The 5,372-nt window shown below is 38.7% G+C and overlaps 1 pseudogene; it reads left to right on the top strand.

The window, feature by feature from the left end:
• Nucleotides 1–4,405: 4,405 nt before the first annotated feature.
• On the top strand, nt 4,406–5,069 carry LOC142852826 (BLOC-1-related complex subunit 8 pseudogene; annotated as a pseudogene).
• Nucleotides 5,070–5,372: the final 303 nt, after the last annotated feature.

Here is a 5,372-nt window from a genome sequence, read left to right as displayed (position 1 = left end):
TGTAAACAATGTGTAAGTATCTTGAGAAGAGGTAGAAATGTATAATGCAATATGATAAATATATCCTAAAATTGTATCAATATACAGTATGTCTTAAGCAGAGGTAGAAGTATGCATGCATACACTATGACAAAATAACTTTTCCTAGGTATACAAATATTGTAGACAAAAATAGAAACATATTCAATATAATTTAAGTTTGTATAAATATACAAAAATCTATACTAATGTAAATTTCCTAAAAATAATAGCTCACAAGTATTTACTCCATTACTCACTATTATTATTACTGTGAGTAAGCTCACACTAATCTATTATCCCATCCAATTTCCTTCTTTTTTTTCCAAAGAGATTTCCGAGTTTACATAATTTCCCTCTAAACCTCAACCCTATAACAATTAGAATCAACCCTTAAATGATGTCCCTAACCTTGAGGACAAACTTTGTTGGGAGAGGTGATGTTGTCTTCTAGAATTACTTCCAGCTGTCATGGGGGCAATGTTCTTTCTATGGGATCCTGTGAAACTAAAATGATGGTTAAGTTCCAAGATTACTGTCTGGTATAATTGCAAATAGTCTTTGAGTATTCAGTAGAGTTTTTCTAAGGTTCCTATTTGGAGTACTGGTCAGAATGTTGTAAAAAAAAAAAGTGCACCATTTCAACTAACCAAGTTGGAACCATCTTGAGCAGCTGGTACCCAAAACAGGTCTTAGAGTAGTGTTATCAGCATCATGACATCATACCAACTAGGTGGAGTTGTTGTTGTGGGGCCCCATGTTCTTCCTGGAAACTTCAAAGATTACTGCAGGAAAATTCATTGTTCATTGCGGAAAACTTAAACATTATTATTATTATTATTATTTGGTTTTTTTGAGACAGGGTTTCTCTGTGGTTTTGGAGCCTGTCCTGGAACTAGCTCTTGTAGACCAGGCTGGTCTCGAACTCACAGAGATCCGCCTGCCTCTGCCTCCCAAGTGCTGGGATTAAAGGCATGCACCACCACTGCCCGGCCTAAACATTATTTATACAGGCATAAATTCAATGAAAGGTACGATAGAGACAAAAATAGGTATGAAGAAAAGTAAAAATTTTTTCTAAATTCTTTCTTCTTTCTGTCCCATACCATGGCTCCTTACATGAGACAGAAACTCTGGATTTTTATTTTAACAATATGTTTGTATTTAGAGAATGACAGAGCCATTGTCCAACCCCCAAACCAGCTTTTATTTTTAATTGAGTCATGACTATTATTCTAATTAATATTTAGAGATTCTTACCCTCAGATGACATGTCTTCACAAGTGATAATTATTTTTGCTTGGTGAGCCTATCTAGATAATTATCTTTTCCTGTTTAGGCATCTAGATGTCCAGGGTCTCTTGACTTTTCTGAAGATGAGTATTTTCCTGCAAAGACAAGAAGAGAACTTTGCCCCAACCCTTATGAGGTTTCCTCACCTCCTGATTGGTTGTCCCCTCTGTGGATGAGCCGTCATTTCTCTTTCTCAAGAGATTTCTCTTTTTCAAACCTAATCTTTATTAATTTTGATGGTATCCATAACTTTTCTTCTCCTGTTAAAACAAGAGCAAAACCCCTTCCCCAACGTAGCACATCTCCTGGTTTCCAGTGTGAGTTCAACACATCCTTGAAATATACCGGCTGATTTAATTCAGAAGACTTTTCTATTATCCAAAGTCTTTCTGTTGCTATTGTTCCTTTCTCATTAGCATTACGAAAATTCAGGGTCGATAAAGCATTATGTAATCTATTTCTGGGGGTATTTTCCATTTCTTTCTGTTTGTTTAACATATCCTTTATAGTTTGATTTGGTCTTTCTATATCTGCCTGACCTGTAGGATATTACAATAAGCAAAAAACTGTTTCATTTTCTTAGAGACATATGCTGGACCATTATCTGTCTTTATTTGTGCAGTTATACCCATTATGGCCATAACTTCTAATAAATGTGTGATCACTAAATCAGCCTTTTCTGAGCTCAAGGCCATTCTGTAGTAATAGGAGCGGCGGGGCTGTGTCCCCAGCACCCCGGCCGCCTGCTAGCTTATGCCCAAAATAACAACACACAAACTGTATTCATTTAAACACTGCTTGGCCCATTTCTATCTAGCCTCTTCTAGGCTAATTCTCACATATTAATTTAGCCCATTTCCAATCATCTGTGTAGCACCCCAAGGTGTGCTTACCAGGAAGATTCTAGCCTACATCCATCCTGGGTTGGAACTGAATCGCGTCTCCCCGGGAGAGGGGAGCATGGTGTCTCTGCTGTTTCTGAGGCTCTCTCTTCCCCCATCACTGTCATCGTGAGTTTAATTACAGGTTTGGGAAGACAGAAAGACGGAAACTGTCTTTGAAGACCACGATCCTTTGAAACCCGAGTTCACAGCTGTGTGGGGACTGTTGAAAGTAGATCAGAGAGTGTCATCTTCATAAGTGTTTCATAACTGCACGCCTGGCAATGAGGAAGGGAGGGCAAGTTCAGAAGCTGGGAGGCTGCAACAGGTGCCTTCCGAGTCTGAACCTGGTCCAGCTATTGTGTTTGGAGCAGGCAGGACTCCTGCAGGTGTGACTGCTCATTGAAAAACTGAAAAAGTGTCTATGGTGTGGTGTACATATTTTAGTTTTCAAATTCTAAAAAATGGAACACATCCATCTGCCAGATTTTATTCCTTTGAGTACCCTTTGGGCTATTTCCTGCAGATAGTGGTGTTCGGTTGTATAAAGAACAAGAAAGAGCTTTTCTTATAATTTCCTTCGCTTATTGCCATGTGATGGAAAGGTGTTTTTTTTAAACCTTTGCTATCGACATGATGTTTTTTTAAATAAAATTCTGAGGTCTTCAGCACATTTTCAATTAATAATTGATCAATTTCTGCATTACCTTTTGCTAGAGGACTTGGCAGACACATATGGGATCAGATGTATGTTATGTATGTGTATGGAATGATTCCTATTGCTGATTGTATCTTGTAACTGAAAAAATAATAAAGTTGATTCTGAATATTCTGGTATAAATTCAGTGGTTTTAATATGCAAACCAACTCTTTCTGCATATTATGAACCTGTAACTATGTTGAGAGTTTCTTTAAAACCCCTTAGTACCATGAGAATAGCATATAATTCTGACTTTTGGACAGAATCATAAGGACTTTGATACACTTTACTTACATTTTCTGATTTGTAACATGCTTTTCATGATTAATTTGCATTATTGTAGAATGTAGGGGTTCCAGTTATTGGTGTTTCCCATATAATGTGAAGGATCTTTATAAGTTGAATTCTCTTGCTTTCTGAGATAGTTGTTGTTAAATTCTTCCAAAAAAATTACTACAAGCTCTTTGTCAGGGTTCACTTTCTTCCCATAACTTGACAATTTCATCATTATTAAGAGGTACTACAATTTCTGCTGGGTCTATTCCTGCTAATTGACAAGGTCTCAATTTTTCTTTTAGAATTAGCTCAGAGACCTTTTCCACATAAGTTTTAAAGTTTTTGCTCTGTGGCAAAAAAAGATCCATTTGAAGATAATATCTTCCCTCTGCATTGAAATTCCTGTGGGACAATCCTTGGAGGGTAATATGACCAGAATGCAATTAAAGTTTGGAGCCACACAATCTACATGTACCTACTGTAATTTCTTTTCCACCAAAGCCAATTTCCTTTTAGCTTCAATTGATAATTTTCTGGAACTATTTATGCCCTTGTCACCATCTAAGGCTTTGTTTATATTAATTAGTTCATCAGGTTTCATCTCAAAAGTGGCTCATAAATTGGAGCTGTCTCCTCGTAATCTTTGAAAGTCATTAACAGTCCGTAATCAATCCCTTCTATCTTGTACCTTTTAGGGTCAATTTTTTTGTAAACCTATTGTAAAGCCTAAATAATAATTAGAATCTCCTCTTTGTATTTTTTTTTCAGGAGAAATTTATAAAACCCACCAAAGCAATATTTTCTTTACTTCTTTAAATATTCTTATAAAGCATCTGTATTTGAATCAGATAGAAAATGTTGCCCATGTAATGGTAAACTATAGATTCAGTAAATTGCTTACTTATCATTTCCAATGGCTGCCATACAAAATATTGGCACAGGGTTGGGCTGTTTAACATTCCTTGTGGGAGAATCTTCCATTGAGATCTCTTAGTGGGCTGAGAATTATAAGTAGAAACCGTGAAGGTAATTTTTCTCTGTCTTTTAAAGGTATAGTTAAGAAACAATCTTTTAAATCAATAATTATAAGAGGCCATCCTTTAGACAATAGGGAAGACAAAGAAATGTCAGACTGTAGAGAACCCATTGGCTGAATCACCTTATTAATAGCTATTAAATCTGTTACCAGTCTCCATTTTCCAGATTTCTTTTTAAGAACAAATACAGGAGGCTTCCGTTTTGGGGCTCTGCCTGGCTGCCTTCACTATGGAAGAACCAGAGATGCTCCTGAAGGGAAAGAAAGTAACAGACAAGTTCACCGAAAGTGTCTATGTCCTGGCCAATGAGCCGTCAGTGGCCCTGTACCGGCTACAGGAACATGTGCGCCGCTCACTGCCGGAGCTGGCCCAGCACAAGGCTGACATGCAGAGATGGGAGGAGCAGAGCCAGGGTGCTATATACACCGTGGAGTATGCCTGCAGTGCTGTGAAGAGCCTGATGGACAGCAGTGTGTACTTCCATAGTGTCGAAGGTCTGCTCAAACAGGCCATCAGTATCTGGGACCACATGAACAACAGCGCCCAGGGCCACAGCCAGGAGAAACCATCCCCTCCTACTGTGGCCTGACCCTGACCATGCAAAACTCTCAGGGCCACCAGCTGCCCACCCAGGCAGAGACCTGGCTCCTATGCTCCCAACCACTCAGCTGCTGTGTGACCTTGAGGCTGCATCCTCACTTCTCTGTAAACATGGCTTATCCAGCTGAGGCCATGTGGTCAGTGATGGCATACATTGTGACATTGTGTCCATGCAAGAAAGAAGCGTCCACAGTCCTGACCCTTACAATACTATAAACTGACCAGCTCCTGATGCTGCTTCAGGCTGCAGGGAGTTGGGTGCTTCCTTTGAAAAAAAAAAAGAACAAATACAGGAGAATTCCAAGGGCTGGTTGATTCTTCAATAGGCTGAGCATTTATTTGCTCCAGTACCAGCTGTTCTAAAGCCCACAACTTCTCGGTTGTTAAAGGCCATTGTGCAACCCATACAGGTTTGTGTGTCAACCCTTTTAAAAGTAAGATTGTTGGTGCCTTTGAAAGATCAGCAGCTGTTGTGTCCCATTCTTGTGTTCCTTATAATATCTTCTAATAGTCTTCCCAGAAACACACGTTAATTTATGGTTTGTTTCTAAAATTGGGGGAATGTTA

This window comes from Microtus pennsylvanicus, chromosome 6 (genome assembly GCF_037038515.1).
Source record: "Microtus pennsylvanicus isolate mMicPen1 chromosome 6, mMicPen1.hap1, whole genome shotgun sequence".
NCBI lineage: Eukaryota > Metazoa > Chordata > Mammalia > Rodentia > Cricetidae > Microtus > Microtus pennsylvanicus.
Note: the sequence above shows the minus strand (reverse complement) of the source record. Positions and strands in the feature narration are given on the sequence as shown.